At 41.5% G+C, this 23314-nt stretch overlaps 1 protein-coding gene across 1 annotated transcript in view; it reads left to right on the top strand.

Annotated features, from left to right (window-relative positions):
• Window positions 1-23314, top strand: part of LOC134213603 (TGF-beta receptor type-1) — a 226765-nt gene that overhangs the window by 131263 nt on the left and 72188 nt on the right.

Here is a 23314-nt window from a genome sequence, read left to right as displayed (position 1 = left end):
GACGGTTGAAGGTGGGTAGACAAGGTAATTGAACTCCATCTCCGTCTTATCTGTGACTTTCTCTGTTGCCGTAATGGTGGAACACAAGCACTGTGCATCCTAAAAGCTTGTTGATTTGTTTGCAATTGAAAAGATTTAACATAATTCGTTCCGAAACCTACTTGACAGCAAATTGCTTCCCCTTATTCCAAATCCATCTAATTAATTTTGAATAATATCGCATTTCTAATGAATCCTAATGGCTAGACGGCGACGAATAATTAGCAAAGCCAATAAACCACTTGTGAAAGTGCGAAAAAGAATATCACAGGAAAGCTTTGCCCCAAATTTAGACACTCTTCTGGTGGCCTATTCCAACAAATTCGCATCCTCAGGAAAAACCCCAATTTCCGTTCTTTTCCCTTCCTTGCTTGGCGTCGTCCTCGGATAGCAATCCCACGGATTACGTTCCAAACAAAGAAAAGAGATTCCGATCCGTCCCTCGCGTAAACGTCAGTTTTCCTTCCGCTTCCACATCCGCAAACGCCACAGTTGCTTAGCGAAGGTGTTTTGCCGTGCAAGCCACCTGCAAATGTCGGGTCCATTTCCTTCATCCTTAGACGAAGTTGTGACGTAGGGCAGGACTGAGGCGAAGGATGTGGGTTCTTTCGATCTACCAGCCACCAGCCAGAATGCTTAATGAGATAATGCCAAGGTGTATCCAATTTACCATTTTCCTCTTGGCTGACTGACACTGCCACTGGCAGCAGCACTCATGGAGCGGCTCATTCTTCATTTATTCCTTTGTATCGCTGCCGTGTTGCCAGGCACTGGCACCGTTTGTTTTGTGGATACTAATGCTCTCGGGAAAACATCATCGGCCAAATTAGCCAAACTTTTGTGGGGCGAACAATTGTTTTAAGATTTCGAAACGCAATGCCGGCCGCCTCATTGTTGTTCCTGCCGTGGGTGCTTCTTTGTTATTGCACGCGAAATTATTCCGAACTGGTGTGGCTTAGAAACACATCAGCTGGTGGCTGGAGTTATGGTAAATTTAATGATTAGCTAAAAAAGGTTAATTGAGTTGAGACTTGCAATTGCAAAAATTCTAAAACCATCGAAATCTCAGGAAAATGGCACTTAAAAAAAGAACGCAACCCGCTTCATAGTTAGAAGATGCCGAGTCTAGTCTTCAACAAAGAAAATACCACCAACACCAACCAAAAGAAGAAGAGCTCCTAATTGAATCAACGGCAACGATTCCTTCGGGCTCTGATAACAGATTCGTATCACATCTTGCTATCGTCATAAAGTTTGGCAAACACGCGTTCATCAGTTCGTTCATTCGTTCGTGTCTGTCTCGGTCAGGGTTCGTCGTCAGCGCGTCGTCCTTTTCCGGCGAAGGTGGAAGAGGAAATGAACTTTGCACGATACCTGCCAGAGTGTTTGCCAATTTCGAGGGAAACAGCGAGGGTACAATTATAGGAATTTGAAATTAGAAGAGGAAAATTGAGAATTTCAGGACTCGTTTTCGTTAGAGCGATCCTTGGGAAAGATATCCCATCAGACAGTCAATTTCCGTAATCGTTCGTGTCGTCGCCTTCGCAGCCGGAGCTCTCGACTTTCGGGAGTATTTCTTAGTGTCCCTTTCTTCGGGGGGTTAACCTTTGTTGTTTGTCTTTTTCCTCCTCCAAATTAGAGGGCGGCTGCCAGCTGCTATTGCTACTTTTTCGTATAAATGGGCGGCCGTAGCGGGCTCGGATGTGGGTGAAGGAATTGAAATGCCACGAATTTTGATCAAACTGTTCCCTCTTTTCGTCTTTATGTATACAAAGTTGAGAGCTTTGGCGAAAGTTTCCCGTTCTTTGTTATGGCGGGGTTATTTCGGTGAGCTGCGTTGCAGAGCTTACCATCCGTGGGGCTTAGAATGCGAAATGTGCAAATCTTTTCTTGATGTGGAAAAAGACGATGGAGAAAAGTTACGAAAGTTTCGACGACTGTATAAACAAATGAATGTTGTGATGGTACTTGGAGTAGTTCAGTTGTCTACTATGGGTTTGTCTAACTAATAGTTTTCTAAATGAATATGCAATTATTTTGAAACAATGATTAACATTTGACTTTTATCCGGAGGAAAAGTAGTTAGGTACAAAACTGTTTAGTATAAGACTGGTAATCGAAGAATATTATGCAATAAGAAATCGTTCTAATAACATAGAATCAATGTCATAGATACCCTAGGGACCAAATAGAAAACTAAATTAATGTATTTTTCTTAATAGCCAGAAAGAGTTAGAAGTTCCAAGTCAGCTCATGACAAAACGCTGCTGGTAGATGATTCGTCGGCGAAATTGTATTTTTTAGATGAAAAATGCTTGCCACGCTTTGCCTTCTGTGAAAAGTAAAGCAGCGGCCCATGTGTTGATGGGCTCAACAAGTAAAGCTCCAAGTATAGGACTGCAGGAGTTGTCTTCTTGGCGTTGGTGATTGCCACTCGTGAGCAGTGCTGTGCTACCCTCAGTGCAAATAATTCTGCTCTTTGATTTTACTCTTTGATTTTTATAGTCTTAACTAAGTAAGTTCAACTAATAGAGGAATATTTGAATTTTCTAAATGTCATGTCAAACTGTCCAAAAAAGGCACGCCAGAGCCACAGGACAAAACACCCCAATGTATGTTCAGTGCACGCGCTCTGTGTGCATTTTTTTGACAGTTTGACATGACATTTAGAATATTCAAATATCGCTCTATTAGTTGAACTTACTTTGTTAAGACTATAAAATTGTTTAGATGGAGTGAAATCAAAGAGAAGATTTTTTTGCCATGAGTGCAGGACAACACTGCTCGTGAGAAAATGAACCGACAGAAAATAACAAAAGTATTCAATGTGCCCATTCTATTTCTCCTTATGCAAATATTATAGACATAATCAAATTTCCTATGCCGAAACTTACGACATTACGCTAAATGGTTACTCCACACACGTGTTCTGCTGTGTGGCAAATCACTCGAAATTATTATTGCCGCTACATTCTGTCAACAACGGCATAACAAACTAGATTAGAAGACACTTGAGAAGCGCTTCCACAACAACTTTCCTCCAAGTCAACTTGCCCTTGTTTTCGTTTATCAGTACCGGAAGATCGTGGTGGCCCTTTCTCGCAACCAGGTGCTTAGAATGTTTGCGCACCATACCATGGAAACAAATATTTGACATGTTTCCGTTGTTTGGGTGTCGACCAAATGAGGATAGGTACTGTGTTATGTCTTGGCTGTCGATAATGCCTCAGAAGTGCCACCACAAGGCCCCAAGGGGCTTAGTTATAAAATAATAAACACACATGTTTAGTACGAGTCGTGATATACGTACGCAAGCTCGTCGGTGGTACAAAGAAAATGGCAATCACTTGTTTTACTGGTGATGGTGCGGTTTAATCGCTGTTGGAGGGCGTATGAGGGAAGGATTCCGCTGGTAGGGTCGTTAATCGCCTGAACGCGTTCCTCCCAGCAAACATTGAACAATAAGGAACTGTCTGTCAGACATGGAGGTAAGTCGTCTTTGTTTAGGTAAAGAACATCATCATCAAATTTCCGCTAATTAGCATGGTGGTATTGAGGTGACTGTTGAGTTTCATGCTTTTAAAAATAGGAAATATTTAATACACAAAGTGCAACATTTTGTAACAAAACTGTAAGTAGCTATGATTGTTTTCTACCCATTTATTCACTGACTATAGTTCCAGTAAATTATGCTGTTTCTCCAAGCAGCCTAGCTGTTTGAATATGCAAGCCAGTGATTAGGATACCTTCAAAACACAAACGAGTAAGTCTCACGCTTTCCCGAGCGTTCCTTTAAATACATGTAAGGGTGAGTTTATCCGTGCTTATTCGCACCTCTGCAGTCAAGATGTTGGATAAGCCGATTGCTGCTATTTCGCAGAAAATTTACGACCGAAAACCCAATTACCGCTCAAGCACCCTTAGCGCGTGGAAACACAAACAACCATGTTTCTCCATCATCCTCGTTGATAAATCCGAACGCTAAATAGCACTTTGGCAATATTGGCGACACCAAACTCGCAAGCACCACTTGTCTTTTTCCACAGATTTGCTTTCCTTTTTCCCAGCTCAGCGCCAGCAATAATGAGATGCAGGAAGCGTGGGATACTATCAGCATCATCAGCGTGGTTGTTGGTCGCGGAGGGGAAGAAAAGCAACCGAATTTCCTCTGCTTGTATAACTAGAAGAGCTAACTGTCCATAATCGCATATTTGAAACATTTGCATTTTTGCTGATTTTGAATTATGTCGGTAAATTATTTCCAAAGTTTAATATCTTTTACCCACTGTCTGTTAACAAGATAGGCAATAAACACTGAAAACAATCGAATATCTGTTTTCGATTCTCAAACTAAATGAAAATTAACGAAAAAGCATATTATATTTGGATATTGCCCTTTGGATTTTGTCTTCCGAGACCAACGTACTAAGAATATTTGTTTTTTAGCTTGAACTAAATGTTGGTGAAAACCCAAAGTTTGAATTCCAAGCCATAGAAGTCCATTATTGTACGAAAAGCGCCACCTGACCACTGGTTAGTAAATTCTTCCGAAGAACCCAAAACCCTTTCAGGAATCCACGTCCCGTCATCGCAACTTCAAACTGAACTTTCATTGCTGTTCGTGTGCGGCTCTGTTTCCAATTTCGCATCTCGGGACTATCCTCTCTAACGCCTTCCAGCAGGCAGCAGCTTCTGGCGTAAACATTTTAGTGCTGTTTTAATATTTTATCTAAGTTTTTACAGCGCCCGAGCAGCGTAGTCGTTCAGTTGCTAGAAGTGCTATTCAAGGATGCGAGAAGCCGCGTGGTTAAAAAAAAAACACGAACGAAAACACGCAAAACCAGTCAGTCGACGAGATAGATTTTTGTGAAGTGGGTAGCATTCTCCTCATTTTCCGCAGAACACAATTCAAGAACAAACAAGATTGCGGGATTGGGCAGTAAAAAAAAGCTTATCTACCGAAACCTGAGTTCGGTTTTACTCGGCGTATCGAAGTGGTGCTGCTGGCTTGATGATATCGGCGAACGAGTGTTTTCATTATTTTCGACGAGGACGAGGCAGATTGCAATGCGATTTTCGGGGAGGGACGAACGGATTCGAATTCGACGCGTTTTACAACACTTCCCGATGATTTCGCGCGATTTTTGTTGCGATTGTCGATGGTGTCGTTTGCGAGGATAAACAGAATGGTGTGGTTTACCGAATTTTATTGATCCGTTGTTGATGCGGTCGTAAAGATCTGTTGCATTTGTGTAGCGGAAACGGATTTGCAGTCCTTTAGCTGTAGAAGAGGGAAATTCGTGAGTGGATTAGGAAGGGAAACCGGTAGTCTTTCCATCACATGAACAATATCCAAAAGTATTTTAAAAGTTGGGCCTTATTTGGGCTTTATTTGTTTAATACCACATTTTTAGACAACAACAAAAGCCAGAAGTAAATCGAAAAAATCAACATAGAATTCGAAAGATTATTTCTACATTTGCCGATTAGTTTTTTCCGGACTTCAACAAATCCCTACTGCCTTGTCCCTAGATGTAATTGAGTTTTGATTTTGAATGAATTATTTAAGGAATGATTCTAGTAGCTCAAGTAATGCTTAAAAACTTTCATTACTTTTTACCTTGTGGACTCAGTTGAATCATGTAATCATGTAAGATTTTGAACTTTGATAGAGCCTTTATCTTTCGATGGATTTTCGAGATTTATATAAAAATCGACTCGGAAACTGTCCAGCAATTTGTCAGTTGCATTGAAACTTTCGATTATTTACGATAAACTATTGAAAATTTCAATTCTTGTCCTAATTAGTAAAAATATCAGAACCAACCAATCCCGTTCATGCATTCCCAACACGGACATCAGAATGATGTAAGTTACGGGCCTTGTGACCCACCGTTTCATTTTCTCCGGGTATGAAAAGGCCCATGATTCGCGCTCGCGCGTCATTTCTGTACGATGATCCACGGTGAGTGGTCACGGAGAGCGGGAACGAAGAGCAGACAGAACGATGACGTTGGTGATGGCGTCTGTAACGCTTTAGCGACAAACTATCGAGTGGCTATCGTTGGCGTTAGCGGCACTCCAGTGAAAATTTCTTGCATAATTCTGGATCTGGTTTTGTTGCAGGACGAATAAATTGGTTCTTTTCGGGACCACCATTTTATACAAGGGAAGGTTGTTGTGTGAAGAATATTGTTCAAAGTGCAAGTTAACCGCTTTGCGACGCCAGGAAGTTACCGTCTGTAGCAGAATCACGAACGCGCGTCGGACTGAGATGCTACAAATATTTATTGGCATGGATGTTATCAGTGGCAGCCAAGTGAAAGTTTTTCAAGATTCTGATTTGGTTTTGTTACTGTTTGTGACTGGGAAGGCGATTTATTGAAAATCAATCGGTTCTTTTAAGTATCACAAATCAGAGCTTTAAATATTCGAATATTTTTATGAACCCCATCGACCTTCTTTGTCACTTCACTTCTAAACATATTCATATTCGGCTCTACACAGTCAATTTTCTGAACACGCATATATCTAATCCTGGCGTTCAATTGAGGAGCATTTTTAGCGGCAAATCTCAGTACAATCAAGGCTAATTATGTTTTATTTCGCGCGCAGTTACCATATTCAGTGGTGATCAATTGAATGAATCTATAAAGAAGTAAACTGAGTAAGTCATTCTATGTTTTGAATAATCAAAACACGATTGTCAAAAGTCGGAACGAATATGCTTCATGAAAGTGAATATTTCATGCTCTGATCACAATCAGTACTGCAAAAGGTATGCAGTCATGAAAGGATGTAGGGCTTTGTTTTAAAATTAGAATTTCTAAATAATTTAAATAGATCAGCGGTTCTCAACCTTTTCCTTGAGAGGTACCCCTTCGAACTTTTGCGCTCATTGAGGTACCCCCTCATATAAAGATATATGAAAAGCGGACCTGAAAGGAGGCTTCCGAGCCTCTTAAAAGGAGACTTCCGAGCCTCTTGAAAGGAGGCTTCCGAGCCTCTTGAAAGGAGGCTTCCGAGCCTCTTGAAAGGAGGCTTCCGAGCCTCTTGAAAGGAGGCTTCCGAGCCTCTTGAAAGGAGGCTTCCGAGCCTCTTGAAAGGAGGCTTCCGAGGCCTCTTGAAAGGAGGCTTCCGAGGCCTCTTGAAAGAAGGCTTCCTAGGCCTCTTGAAAGGAGGCTTCCGAGCCTCTTGAAAGGACGCTTCCGAGTCTCTTGGAAAAAAGCTTCCAGGCCTCTTAAATGGACGCTTCCGAGCCTCTTGAAAGGAGGCTGCCAAGCCTCTTGAAAGGCTTCAGGCCTGAGCCTCTTGAAGGAGGCTTCCGAGGCCTCTTGAAAGGAAGCTTCCAGGCCTTTTGAAGGAGGCTTCCAGGCCTCTTGAAAGGAGGCTTCCAGGCCTTTGAAATGGGGCTTCCAGGCCTCTTGAATGAGGCTTCCAGGCCTCTTGAAAGGAGGCTTCCAGGCCTCTTGAAAGGAGGCTTCCGGGCCTCTTGAAGGAGGCTTCCGAGGACTCTTGAAGGAAGCTTCCGGGCCTCTTGAAAGGAGGCTTCCAGGCCTCTTAAAAGGAGGCTTCCAGGCCTCTTAAAGGAGGCTTCAGAGCCTCTTAAAAGGAGGCTTCAAGCCTCTTGAAAGGAGGCTTCGAGCCTCTTGAAAGGAGGCTTCAGGCCTCTTGAAGAGCTTGAGCCTTTTGAAAGGAGGCTTCCAGGCCTCTTGAAAGGAGGCTTCGAGGCCTTTTGAAATGAGGCTTCAGGGCCTCTTGAAATGAGGCTTCCAGGCCTCTTGAAAGGAGGCTTCAGGCCTCTTGAAGGAGGCTTCGAGCCTCTTGAAAGCAGGCTTCCGAGCCTCTTGAAAGGAGGCTTCCGAGCCTCTTGAAAGGAGGCTTCCGAGCCTCTTGAAAGGAGGCTTCCGAGCTTTTCGGAGAAAGGCCTTCATGCCTCTCAAATATAGCTTTCCGAACCCTTTAGAATCAAGATTTTAATTCAGAAGCATATTCTTACCATAATACCATATACATACATTTTGAAATTCATTCGACGTATTGACCATTTGATCTTTTGTTCCTTACACAGTGCCTTCCCTTCATTTGGTGGTTGGGGTGGTCAGGATTCAGAAGTCTTTGCTTTACTAATAACCTTGCCATAATGTGCAATACAAATTTTGAGCATAAAAATAATCAAAACTTTATCAATAGGTTTCGGATCAAACTGTAATACATCCGCCATTACGCATTTTTGTCCAAGGTACCCCCAGGGGTACATGTACCCCAGGTTGAAAACCACTGCAATAGATATATGCAAAGAATAATGACAAGTCGATAAATTGATTATATTCCTTTAATGCAAAGAACTGAAAATGGTGATAAACACAAAAATAAAGCAGATATTGCACACTTTCAAGCCCTATCACGGAATAATTATTTTTTAGTTTTTTGTAGCATGCCTTTCATCCTTCGCGTTTCTGTAGAGATTGAAAGGGGAAGATATGTAAACATCGCGTGACATCTGCATTGAAAATGAGAAAAAATACTGATCACAATTTTATGGAAGTGAAGGTTTAGTCGAGACGAAATTTGTTTAAAGTGCAGACCATAATCGCTTGGTGGCAGCAGAAAATTGCCGTCGGCAGCAGAATCACGAGTGCGCATCAGAAATAGAAGCTGCAAAAATGTATTGGCATGGATGGAATTAAAACCTGAATTAAGTAGCAGGCTACCTACTAAAATTAAAATCTTGAGGGAGAATTTCACTTGACTGCTACTGTTGCTATCCATGCGAATAATTTTCTGCAGCGTCTTTCTCTGACGCGCGCGTGATTCTGCTACCGACGGAAAATATCTGCATTCATCAAGCGAATCATCTGTACTTTGATCAAAACTCGGTTCTTCAGACGTCACCGTTGATGAAATGTGCTCCACACAACAAGAAATTTCATCTGATGCCGACGACAACGACCGCACGACCCACACCATCGGCGGGGATGAATATTCCGCCAAGAGCTCCGCCGATGCCGATGGTGGGACCGCGGTCTGCTTTTCTCGACATCTCGACTCGCGCGCGGGAAAGCTGTTGTCTTGTAATCAATAAAGTTGACCCTGTGGCCACGCCCCTTTGGTGAGTGTTACGGTACACAATATTTGCACTCATACCGATCAACAAAAAGGCGGGACTAATGGGCCTCCTATATTGATTATAAGAAAACTGCTTTCCCGCGCGCGCGTGGCATTTCATTTGAACTATTTAAATTCGTTTATTTTTTATTTTAGTTTGTTACATTATTTTCAACATTTCAAGTGGCCTTTCATCTTTGATTTTGTTTCAATAGCAATAGTTGGAATTCAAATGTAATTTATATAGTTTATCTGACGTATCAGAATAGCCAAAATTATAATACCTCAGTCAACACTAAAATCATAAACTACAATGCGTATTGTGTTACAAAAATATCCTTACGTTGTCCAACGTCTACCTTGCGGTAGTGACTTGTACACAACCCTTCTGATTTTTTACTAATATTTTCTGAAATTCTGAACAGATGTTAGCAACTGACTCAAATAAGAAATAAATATCGGTTAAAATTGAGCGGGTCAAACGCAAAAGGATGTTAGTGACAACAACTTAGTTTGAGCTTTGAGCTTGATTGACTGCTCGTAGTTGCTACTCCATTATGACCAGATCAGCTGTTCTTGCACAGGGAACCAACAGATGTTTGCTTGGGACTAGCACATATCTTCAATGTACAAGTACTGGTGATCTTATTTGTTAAGTCATACTGGCGCCTGCCACGTCAGAATGCAAGTCAATGTAGGGAAGGGGGAGGAAATGATGATGCAATCACTCGCTCACTGCAAGCCGAATATACCTCTGCACTTGTCACGAGTTCATGCGGAATTTGTTGGAATTTTTGGGGTAGGTTCGAGAGGCAGAGGTCCATCTTGGTTAACGAGCTGCCCATGTGATAGATAGGAGAAAGCAAGTGATGGAATTTCTATTTGGATGTAGGAAACGAGCTCTATAGTTCATTTCCAATTCTAGCAGATTACTGTTAGAATACTCAAGTTGAAGGTATAGGAATAGTAATGGAAACGGTATGGAAGTCCATTTCCAGTTCTAGCGATTGCTAGATCATGAGAAATATAGAGAAAGATACAAAGTAGGAGAATGGAACGGACCTGGGATTGAACCCACGACCTCCTGCGTATGAGACAGAAGCAGTAGCCATATGTCTACCAAGCCCGCTAGATGTTAGTGGCAAAAACTTAGTTTTGATAAAAATGGATGTAAATTTTTTATTCTTTTTTTGTTCTACTCAAATTTGAAGAGGCTCAGAAGCCCTCTTTGAAGAGACTCGGAAGCCCCTTTCAAGTGGCTCGGAAACTTCCTTTAAAGGGGGTCCGAATTCTACCTTCGAGCAGCCCCCTTTCAAGTGGTTTGAAAGCCTCTTTTTGAAAGGCTCGGAAGCCTTCTTTCAAGTGGCTTGAAAACTTCCTTTGGAGGGGCTCGGAATTCTAGCTTTGAGAATCTTAGGAGCCAACTATCACGAGTGGCTCGGAAACCTCTTTTCAAATAGGTTCGAACCACTTTCAAGATAATCTTAGACTACGTTAAGATTATGAGCTATATCACTTGATATAGAGCATCTTGACATCAGTGTTTGTACATCTAGCTTTCACTGGAAATAATGCATATGGCATCTCATGTCAAGATTCGCTATATCAAGTGATGTAGCTCATAATCTGAACGTACTATTACGAGTTCGCCTATTAAAATAGGGGGTACCTCAATGAATACAAAATACGAAGGGGTACCTCTCAAGAAAAAGGTTGAGAACCGCTGTTCTAGAGTAATGAGAAAGTATTAAAGTGAAATCTAATGCGCTGATTTTTTACAATTGGAATTTGAATGCTATTGGATTCTATCACAGCGCAAACGTCTACCATGCCACTGCTATCCGTACAACAACCTCACACATTTGTTCCTGTATGAGGTTTACATGCGGCCGTATGTAGTATCCGTTTACAGGTACATATAATATCATTCTATTTTTATATTTCATTTACTGCCACTAAGTTACAGACAACTTGTTATAGCAATTCTATATTTATAATCCTGCTAGAATTTGATTTAGGTATATGATTAATATTTTTTTAAATATGAAATGGAAAAGGGCCAGGATCAAACCCTTGATCTCCTGCTTATGAAGCAGAAGCAGCGACACAAGGCCACCAAGCACCTTCGAAGAATAAAGAAGAAGGGAGCAAACATAAGAAAGAAGGAAATTGGAAGGAATAAGAATTAATTTCACAATTTTCAATTCTTACATCTCACTTCTTACCAGTCACATTCCACTTCTCAATCCTCAGTTCTCACTTATCACTTATCACTTCTCACTTCTCATTTCTTACTTTTTACATCTTACTTCTCATTTCTCATTTTTCAATTCCCACTTCTCACTTCTTAATTCATACTTCTCACTTTCCACTTCGAATTTCTCACTTCACTTCTCACATTTTATTACTCACTTTTCACTACTCACGATCTAATGTCGAATTCGTTTTAAAAAAGTTCCAACCTAGGTTGGAACCAGTTCCAATCTAAGTGCTGTCAAAACGTTTTTTTATTCGCTCAGGTTGGAACTAGTTTCGCACTAGTTCCAACCCCAAAGCTGTCGGGTTCGCACTGTGTTGTTTCAAGGTTCCTCACCGGGTTCACCAATACAACAGTACTTCAACTGACAAAAACATGTGGGTTGGTGGAACTGGGAGGAATAAACAAGCAGAAGGGGAAAAAGAACTGTCCGTTTAGTCAAATGAACTGCGCGTTGAAAATCTTTTTTTCCGGGAATTTTGTTATATTTGGTATTTTAGTTTTAATTAGTTCCTTGAAAAATTCCTCCAGAAGTTCCATGAGGAATTCCTTCGGAAGTTCCTTGAGGAATTCCTCCGGAAGTTCCTTGAGGAATTCCTCTGGAAGTGGAGGAGCTCTTCCGGAAGTTCTTGGATACAAATATCCGCCCAAAAATTCAGAGCACGCACTTAAACATTTTTATTTATCATGATCTGATTAGTCTGATTAGTTAGCCAACGCACTGCCAGCGATGCCCTGGATCATATGTTTTGAATCAAAACAAACACGATGCTACGCACACTAACAAATCCAATGACAGATGAAACTGAAAATGTTTTTTTATTCATGGTTCGGGTTGGCACTGATCCAGGTTTCAAAACGAATCCGACATAACCTTATAGGTTGGCCCTCCTTAGCCGTGCGATAAGATGCGTGGCTACAAAGCAAGACTGGGTTCGATTCTCGGTGCCGGTCTAGGCATTTTTCGGTTTCCAAATTGTCTCGACTTCCCTGGGCATAAAAGTATCATCGTGTTAGCCTCATGATATACGAATGCAAAAATGGTAACCTGGCTTAGAAACCTCGCAGTTAATAACTGTGAAAGTGCTCAATGAACACTATGCTGCGAGGCAGCTCTGTCCCAGTGTGGGGATGTAATGCCAATAAGAAAAAGAAGAATGTACTGGAAAATTGAGAAACAGAATGTGAATGAATTTATAATCATCTATAATTAATAAGATGAGTGTATATCTTCTACGTGAAGTTAAAAGTTTTTTTTTTAAATAATATGGAAATGCCAATATCAACTCTCAAACTTAGACGTACGTGTTCTTGATAGAATTAGAGGCGAAAGTACAGATTTGATAGTTCCGTTAGGATACGGAGGGCAATTTTTGTGATAATATAAATCTCACAACCTTCCTGCTGCCATGCTTGGCAACTATCAAATCTGTACAAGTTTGGAAGATGATATTAGAATTTCCATATTATTCTATCATTATCTGTCCATAATCTCAAAAAATATTAGTAAAACAAACATGGTGGTGCTAATTTAATTTCGCTCAGTGTACATTTCAAAAATATTCTGGAATGAGTTGTTGGCAAATAAGTCTATGACTGAATGATTGAAACTATTCGAAGTAATCAAATCATCAAGATTAACAATTGCCCAGAAAAGCAAAACTAAAAAATCATGAAACGAAAAGACACCAGGTTTCTATGAGGCAAAACACTGTTTGTGTGGGCAAATTCGTATAAGCCAAGTGGAAGCAATGTTTAATAGAAGTTGATGGAGACGCATGGTCATTCGTGCCTTCGTTTGTTGAGGAGGGTGTTCTTCCTCAACAGGTGTGAAAATAATACTCGCATCTAATTTCTAATATTACACTCTCTTGTATACCAATACTTAGCTATACTTATGTTATGTTTTTCATATCAATCTCCTGAATGTTCAAAACATCGTGTCCCTTGAACATTCAGCAATTTAAACAGATTTCTTAGAGGTCTTTTTAGACCTGTTAGAGTTGCAAATTAATTTTTAAGATATTGTGTCATGTTTTTGATCACAATATCTAATCTCTTTATAAAATGTGATTATATACATCTTTCTTTCTATAGTATACATCATCATGTAGCAATACCGGATACTCGATTTGAAATGTTGAACATGAATGTTCTCAAAGTTCGACGACATAAGTCTACGCCTTACACGGATAGAACATTGGTGAGAATCAACTTCAAATTCGAGTCAATTTATCCTTCTTCATCTTCCCTTTTCCGTATGGGTAAATATCTTCGAAAACGAACTTGATCAGGGAGTGTACTTGGTCGTTCATCTAAAAAGCAGTGAATAGCATCGCGTCCATAGCCAAAATCGAACTGTGTGCCTCGCACATATTCTCCTTCGTTGGTTGACGCCAGTTAGCCTTTAACGTCATTCCAGTTCGATGCCTCCCTTAGCTTAGCGGTTATTGATACTAAATGGTAATAAAGAAAGGTCGGTTCAAAAATGATTTGGAAATTGTCCCAATTTCATTGTTTTAGTCACATAATTACCACATAAAAATTTCAACATGTCTGTAAAATAACGGAATCGGCAATGTTCCAGCTTGGGATTGTAAAGCAAGAAGAAGAAAATAGGAGCTTCGAGGAAAGCAACCTATCCATACGTATTGGCTCATTGTGTAGTGAATGGCTAAACCCCCCGCTTGGCCCGGGGAGAGTCGCTGCGGTTGATTGTGTTCAACAGGATCAACCAATTCCGCAATATCGAAGGAATCAAGCGGGGTTCGTTGCTTTGGCTTTCACCCCCCGGAGGAATATCAATTCGAACGTCGTCGCATCGTTTAGTTTCAATGCCGCCGATACACGGCGACAACGGCAAATGTGGCGCGGTGGTTGCTGGTGGCATTCGGGAGAAATGTTGCTTCTGGTGATGTTTGGGCTATTACAAGTCGTAAAGTAAAGGATTTGAATTGTACCCTTTTCGAGCTTTATGTTGATATTTATGTTTTATACGGTAATTTATGCTCGGGTCCCTGCGGATGGTACTGACGCTTAACGTCCCAATCACAAAGGATTCGATAGAGAAAGCACCGCATTGAGGGAGGAGCAAATTTGTGTCCATATTGCCACAAGACACGCTCCTTCCTTTGTGAATCCCTGGAATCCGGCAGTAAAAAGGATATAAGTGTCCGTAAATACTTCAGAGCTATTTGGTCCCTTTTCCCTCGCTAAGCAGAGGGTATCCCCGAAGAATGCTTCCGATGGAAGATGTTTCGGCTTACCCGAATTTGGGATGCTATTTCTTAGAGAATAGAGAACCCACTCACTAAGGTGACCGTGATTAATTCCGCAAATTTTACATTCTTTCATGAATTTTTCAACGATAAAGGACCGACCGATTGTTTGATGCAAGCCTGGGGACTCATCCGATGTCGTCTCGAATTCTAATTTCACACACGATTTACTTTTTGTCTTTTCGAAATTTGCAATTGAGAGTAGAATCTTCTTTCCGCCGGTTGCGTCTTGGGAGCGAGGGAATCGCTGTCGACAAGCCATAAAACTCAACGATCGATTTCCCCACGCCACCCATCATGTCCATGTGGGTTGGTAGGCAAAATTCGGCGGCCCCAATCCAATCGAAACGGGCCGCGAAATGGCGCTGATGACGACGGTAATATTCGTGATGAGGATGATAAAATCAATAAGCATTGCGCGCCGACTTCAGTTTTCTGAGAAATTTATGTTCCACCTTCGCAATCAACTACAAGAGCGAATGGGATCGAACACCGACCGGCATCAGCCCAGCTCGGTGAACGATGGACTATTTCCTTGGCTGGACAAGACAAGGCGATCCGAAGGGAAAAGAGAAACCGAGAAAAAATGTAAATTGCAGCTGATATAAATTTTTATTAATATTATTACGATCCGTTAAATATATTTATTTGACAGAGCAAACAGCCAACGGTTGCTTCCTTTTATGAATGCTTCATGACGACATAGCAGTCTTCTTCGAGAACTGGGTGCTTTATCCGCATTTTTATTTTTTTCATATAAAGAAAATTGCTTCTGGATAAGCGTTTCTTTTGTTATGTTCGAATCGCAGCTTCTTCTTTAAACAGACAGGGAAAAAAGTTACTGATCAACTGGAATTTGGGAGTGTTTAAGTCGTAGATCAAATTGTCGATAAACAAACATTTGTTTTATTTTTTTTGGAAAAATTGTCTAATAATCAAATTATTTGTGGAAATATAAACGGTAATCAAGTTAGAATTTTGAAAGCTTATACCATAAACATAAAAGCAATTGAAATATATTTAGGAATGTATAGAAGTAGGTATGTACAAAAAATCTTCTCGAAATATCAACAATTTCATAGAATTACATAAAATCTTCTGTAGAAGTTAAATAGCATATTCAATACACTCCCATGTTCTACACTTTGTATTAATTACAATAATCTGTCAGAAAAAGATCTACGATCCTACAAGCATTACAAGTTGATCAAAAATCCCGAATTATTGAATAAATTTTGTTCTACACTTTGTATTAATTACAATAATCTGTCAGACAAAGCTCTACGATCTTACAAGCGTTACAAGTTCATCAAAAATCCCGAATTATTTAATAAATTTTGAAAAAAGTTATCAGCAAATTAGTAATAGCAATCCCATTGCATCGAAATGACATTTTTCAAGTCTCAACATTGGCTCGAAAGCAATCAAATATCAGCACGCGTTCGTTTTCTCCGCTTTCAAATTTACTTTTGTACATCATCCGTGAAGGATGTATGAATTGAACATTTTTCATATCACTTCTACAGAAGAACAATATTTTTCTACTGTTATCATCTTTTTCAATCGGGATATTGCCCCCTGACTCACAACGCAATGTAGCGTGGATTAAGCAGTTCCACAGTTATTAACTTTGAGGTCTTTAAGCTAAGTACCATCATGTGGCTAGCATGCGTACAATTTGCCCAGGAAATTTGACGACATTTGCCACCCCAAAGTTTCCCGGACCGGAGATGAATTCTCTTCTAGCAATTTTCAGCTTGATCTGTTGTGCACTGCACCAAGTGATGCTTTGGAAGCTCACGAACGAAAAACAATGAGGTTCAACGAGCAAAAAAAAAATCTCCCGCTTCCAACAAAGCATATTTTTTCTAATATCAGTTTCCAAATCATGAAACGCCATTTCAGCCGAAGTCATCCGTTTCTTTCGCCCGAACAAACCAATCGGCACGCATCGCGAACCATTCGTTACCAGTTGACTGATGACTCGGGTGTCACTTCCCAGTGAGCCGTCCCAATCGATCACCTTCCGCTCAGTGGAGCGTTTCGCCTTTTTCCCACTTGGTTCGGTTCTCGTTTCTCGGGAACAACGGAAACAGAAGGCGCGAAGAAAATCGTCCTTGTTGCCGCCATCATCCATCCATTTATTTTTCCTGCTAAACAGGTAACCATGGAACGCCCTGCTTCCCGTCTCGTTGTGAGACTACAGCAGCGGGCGAAGACGGTCACTGCCGGCGTTGATTCGGGGGGCGTTCGTTGACTTTTGATATCGACCTTCAGAGGTGGCTGTGCGCGCCACGCGAGGACGATTCTTTCTTTTCTTCTAATGGCACGGAAAATACAAAGCTTACACGATTTTCCCCGGAAATATTTGACGGTTCTGGGAATGAATTTCCGGGAAAGGAACTCAAACCCACAGACCAGAACATAGCCATCAACGCAATCGGTTAGCGTTGGATCGAATGGAGCAGTTAGTGTCGTGTTGCAATCTAAAATGTTCGGAGTTCAAATTATTTTAAATTTGAATTTTATTAACGATATTCAGATTTGCCCTGGTTTGCAGCATACGACGATGTTGACGATGATGCATCGTGGGGAATTAAAAGGTCAAAAACCATTCTAGATTTGTTCTTGTTTATTATTCCAAATTATTTTAAAAAAATATACTAGGAAAAAAATATTCTGATATTCTTTTTTTCTAATGAAAACAAGTGTATTCAGAATTTACACAAAAAATGGTAAATTGTTCTCAACATCAGTAAAATAATTAGCAATGGGAGGAAATGAAAAATGTTTTGGATTGGTGCTTCGTTACTTCAATAAATACCAACTTAATCTAGAACTCTTTTTACCCACCTATTTATTCTCAATATTACCTTAGTGCGAACATTTTTTCATTTCTCGCCTTTGGTTGTTCTACTAAAGAGCCGAGCGTATTGCGGAGGAGGTCGACTGCCGCAGAAACAGCAATACCTATGTATTCGCCTGGTGTTATGCATACATGAAGAACAGTTTAGCTCAGCACCAATAGGATGGAATGGCAGAACAAAATTGCCGGCTAGATTACAAAATCAAATAATGATATTTTTCATTGTTTATTGCCCGTTTGTGAAAGCCTTTTGCCTCTAACTATGAACATGTCAATTTCTATGATCATTCAAATTTAATATTTAATATGCAAACTAGTTTACATAATGAACGGCAGAAATGAGACCATTTTGCTCTTTCCCTTACAAACAAACGTCAACTATAAAACACAGTCGTTTCGAATCTAATTTCATACACACTGGAGTCGCTTTAACGAGGTTTGATTTTAGATAAGTATGGTCTTGGGCTTCAAAGATAGTGAGTGAGTGTTTTGAAAGTTTAAAATGTATGGAGTGTGTTAAGATTCATCTGCATAAAAATAGACCCCATTTAGCTCTGTGTAATTTGTAACTTGGCCATGCGCCAGCATGGTGTTCACTGCATCACAGTAGTCTCTACTGCAGCTGCTGGTTTTGTTCAAGACGCTACCAGCGCTGTAGTTTCGACATAATCTGTTGATACGCTATGTTCACCGCAGTCCATATAACCTCTTCCCGACACATCATCTCAACCATGTTGTCTGGGGTTGTATCCATGCCGCTGACAACCAGCACGCAAAGCCTTTTATTTTCCCAACGGTCGGGAGATTTAAGCGTAATACTCCGTTATACATGATATTCCACAGAACCGGTCCGAGGATCGATTGCTGTTAAATCTACTACTGACCAGCGTAGATGTCGGTAACAAAATAGCTTTTCAGAATCCTGCACTCTCAAACGATGCTGGGAATCAGCTACAGCTGCCCAGCTAGCGTTATTAAATGCCATCTTAACATCTAGTGTAATCGATGCACACTACCTAATACCTCTCCTTTTTAAACCACGCGCTATCTTAGTCGTTTCCGTTACCGACCAGATTGCTTCGATCGCCTTTGTGGAATCTGTACTGGTTGCTTGATAAGCCACCAGCACACTCCGTATAATCCGTCAATCTATTCAGGATCACTCTCTCTAACAACTTACCAGTTGTGTCGAGTAGGCAGATTGATCTGTATGTCGAAGGCTCTCCCGGGGATTTCCCAGGCTTAGGCAATAGCACCAACTTCTGCCGTTTCCAACGATCTGGAAAGTTTCCTTCGTCTAGGCAACGTTGGAGGCAGCTCCTGGACATGTATGGACCGGCAAGAATCGCGTGCTTAAGGACCAGGTTTGGAATACAATCCGGACCTGGCGCCTTATTTAGCTCAAGTTTTTCTGCAACGACGATAAGCTCATCGTTAGTCACTAGCGTTACCACGCTCACTGACTCGTACGGTGTAGCGGGCCAGTCCGATGAGTCATGCTTCGGGAACAAACCTTCAGGCTAACATCTCCGGGGGTTTCTTAGGAGATGTGCTGTTGGTCCTAGCCATCACTATCCTGTGTGCATCCCCCCATGGAGTATTATTGGCCATCCTACACAGTTCTTCAAATCAGGCTCTCTAACTACATTTGATTTCGTAGTTCAGAGCTCCGCTCGCAGTTTGGAACACCCGGTCTTTCGCTTCGGTTCTAGCACGTCGCAACCTTCTTTTAGCTCTAAGACAGGTTCTGTAAAGATCAGCTGTCGTGCTCGTCTACCAGGGCACCGGCTTGCGGTTGCCGGTTGGCAAAGTCCTCCCTGGCATTGTTACGTCACATGCTCGTGTTAGGACATCGGATAACTCATCACCACTAAGGCCTAGAGTTCGATTTTCCTACTGTTGTGATTCTTCCAGCAGTTCTGGGTCGAACTACGAAGCATGCCATCCTAGATCAGCTTTACTGGCCCGTCTTGTTGTTCTGTTGGGGGTATAGCTGACCATAAAACCCTTTGCAGTCATATGACTTATGTTCGTAATCGAAGCACTTGAAGCAGGCCCGAGGTTTTTGGTTTGCATTCACTGTGATTATGCGAATATTTACATTTTATCCAGTCGAATTTCATGCACCGAACAAACCGAAACAGTTTTCTAAAAAATGTACGCGACGTTGTGACGTTTTTTTTTGTCGATGATGTAAACTGTTTGCTTGCTGAGAGTCGTGCCGCCGGTGCGATCAGCATTTGCATGAGATTTCTTCTTTCGGCTCGTGCGCAAATACAACAGGATGGAGTTTAATTACCTGTGGCGCAAAGCCTAAAAATAGTACTAGCCGTAGGTACTGAATCATTAGTTCTAATCTATAAAATGAGCCAGGAGTAATGAAATGAATATTTGCCACCAAAAACGGTTATACGCTGTGAAATTATTGTACGAAAACATTAATTGTGGGGAGAGAAAATAGTCAAAGCTTGTGCTGACTGTCGTCTGCTTGGCCGTGGCTGCTGCTGCTGCGGCTGCCGTGATTTTGTTTTTTGAATGCATGGCAGAATGAATGATAAAAAGAAATGTCAACCATTCCCGTCCCTGCAACCAGCTCTTCTGCCAACTTTTTATACGCGGATCTCTTCCGCGCAGCATCCCGTTTCAGGACGAGGATCATCTCGCCCTTCTGCATTCTACTGATGCAGTTGACATCATCTCCTAGGTCAGGGAGCTTTTTATCTCCTCTCAAAGCCTTCAGAACGTCAGCGTAGCTGATACCATCAGCCTTGACGATAATTGCTTCGCCTTTGTCCTTCCTACAATGACCATTGGAATGTATGCCCTTTCCTCTACGGGCACTTTGCTTTTTGGCCAATAGCGCCTTCGCCTCCTCTGCCGATTTTCGCTCCTTCTTCGCCTTTTTGGGGTTTACAACTTCCCCCCAGGGCAGGCCTTCCTCCCAGCGAACTTAGATAGTCCTCTTAGAAAGAGGAACTGGTTTCCGTCGTTCCTTAGGGTCGGCAGCATGCTCAACCTTCTTCCGACGGATTTTATTAGCCTTCCTCTTGTGCAATACCGGCTTTGCGCTAGCTCCCTTCAGGTCGGTTGTCATACTGACCTTACATAGTTTTGGAGTTGCTCCAGTGACAGCCATGCATCTGCGGAGTTCTGCAGTCTGGCTTTCTACCAGCTGCTTTTCTTCAGTAAGGACCCGAGTCTTCGAATCGGCTTTCTTCCTGGCCTCAACCGCTAGGCCAAATCTTTTTTCTCGGTAAGTTGGCGGATCTCTACCGACCTCTACCTATAACCATGTTGCAGATGGTCAGCACGGACTTCTTAACGTCCTTGCTGTACTTCCCGCCAATGTTCAGAAAGGACAGGATTACATCCGGAAAGGTCCGCCACGCTAGAACTAGAATAAACACGCTAGAACGCAATAACGTGGTAAGAGAACGTTATAATGTGGGGGGTGCCCATGTACCTCACAGGCTCCGTTAGCGGCCTGCTAATTATTTCACGTCTCAGACCATGCATCCCCTTAGCACGGGTCGCATGATACCGTAGGATTAGGGGTTAGGGGACGTCATATTATTAGCTGCACTGTAGTGCTCCTGATAGTATGACCAGATTTACAGCGCTACACGCTGCTCAAAAGTATTTATATCCCCAGTGTAGCGGGATAATAATATGCATAATATGGAAGTAGGAAACTGGAACATCTGTCATAAGACGAGTTTAAACAATCCCATTGAATTCCACCACTTAATTGTATCCTGACAGATACGTATTTCGACCTCAACAGTAAGGCCGTCTTCAGTGTCTCGTACTTGACTCGACTTGAAGAAAATGATCGCAGCTTACACTATTTATACTATGCGTAGGTATAATAATTTATCTAGGTACTTATCTTACTACGGTGCTTATTTCTACTTGCTTGATGCGCTTAATGCTTAGGTATAAACTTGAAGAGCCAGGAGCTACCATTTCCTTGATCTTTATTCAACAACCGCGTTTGTACCTGTCGGTAGATTTCCAAGCTCTCAGCAACATCAAGTTTCCACGGAGAAGAGACATTTCTTAAAATTTTAATGTTTGATGTCGTAATTGAATGATTTTCCTGATATACATGTTCAGCTACCTTAGACCTAAACTCATAATTTAATCCCTTATCAGTTTCCCTCTTAGCCTTATTTACTTCTGCAATATGTTCTTTGAACCTTACATCTAACGATCTTTTTGTTTGACCTACATATACTTTATCACACTGTGAACAATTAATTTGATAAACCCCGGCCTTATTTAACATTTCTACTCTATCCTTTGTGGAGCCCAACAGTGTCTTCAGTTGATTGCTTCTGCTGGAGAATACTAAATCGATGCCGAATTTCCTCAGTCGATGGCGTAGCTGGTGGGTGATGTGTCGATCATAGGGGACCCACCAGCTACGCCATCGACTGAGATCAGTATTCAAGCATCAACTGAAACTGATAAATGATCAAATAAGATCAGAAAAAACATTCCACTAAAAAGCTCAAAATAATTTTCTTATCAAACTGGAACATGCTTTCCAATTTTAAATCCATTTGTTGTCCACCAACATAGGCATTCGTCAGCACATGCCAGGGCCTCCAGCAAGAGAAATCTGTCTAGATTTTTCCATTTGTTCGAGCTCATTATCGTTGGACTGTACTTGGAAGGTGGATCAAGATTCCCGTGGTAGTGATCATTTGCCGATCGAAGTCTCGATTTCCAATGGACATAATCGATATTTTTCTATCGGTCTCTCATGTGACCTCACGAAGCACATCGATTGGAGCAAATATGCGGATGGCATACAGTCGCTGGAAGTAATTCCCCCGCAAAAAGGTTACTAGTTTCTATCCCAGTTGATTGTTGAAAACGAAACACGGATCGGACGTTCTTCATAAACGGTATGTCGCGCTCGAAATCCAGTTCAAGAAACTGGTCAGGCGGATACTGGCACACTTTTGTTGAAGGTTTTCGCGCTAGGCTTCAATGAAAATTCTTTGGACCGTTGGGAGGAGAATGCGCAACGCGTCATACGTTAACGAGGATCGTGAAAGCTCATCGCGGTGGATACTTGCCTTTGCAAAGAAGGTTTGTCCGGATTCGGTACCACCTACCACTGGAGTAAGTGTGGCGAGATACTTTTGCTGACAGGGTGATCGAACTCTCGCTTGCTCTCCTTTCATGTAACAATTCAACTCCAGGGATGGATATAATCAGGTTTAGCCAGCCTTGGGCTAAAAGTCTCGATAATGATGATTTAAAAAAAGGTTCAACTTGCTCAAAAACCTTCCAGACGTCGCTAAGAGGCGCTTGTTGTACTTGTTCTACAAGTTAAGGAACTGTAATATTGGTAATAGCCATCCAAAAGTCCGGAAAACCGGCGTCGGATTGCAATTTGTATTATCCTATTCTGCTGTCTTGTTATTGGATGCTGTTGGTTGAAGACAATGATTTTCTTCCGGCCGGTTAAACAAATAGATTGAATCAAGATGAATACACCACTAGGTGTTCCAATCTGCCAAATTCACGATTCAGCCATCTTGGATTTTAGTATGGGAGAGCCAGCCGGTTTGTTTATGTTTTGCACCGAAAATGAATTTTTCACCCCCGCCTTCTTCTCGTCCATAAATTGGGCAGACTGCAACACCTAGCTGGGTATTCATCTTAGATTGAATCGAATAATTTGTTGCCACATACACAATTTGGTTTCCGCAGCGGTAAGGGAACGAATGACTATATTGCGTTGCTTTCGTC

This window comes from Armigeres subalbatus, chromosome 2 (genome assembly GCF_024139115.2).
Source record: "Armigeres subalbatus isolate Guangzhou_Male chromosome 2, GZ_Asu_2, whole genome shotgun sequence".
Taxonomy (NCBI): Eukaryota; Metazoa; Arthropoda; class Insecta; order Diptera; family Culicidae; genus Armigeres; species Armigeres subalbatus.
Note: the sequence above shows the minus strand (reverse complement) of the source record. Positions and strands in the feature narration are given on the sequence as shown.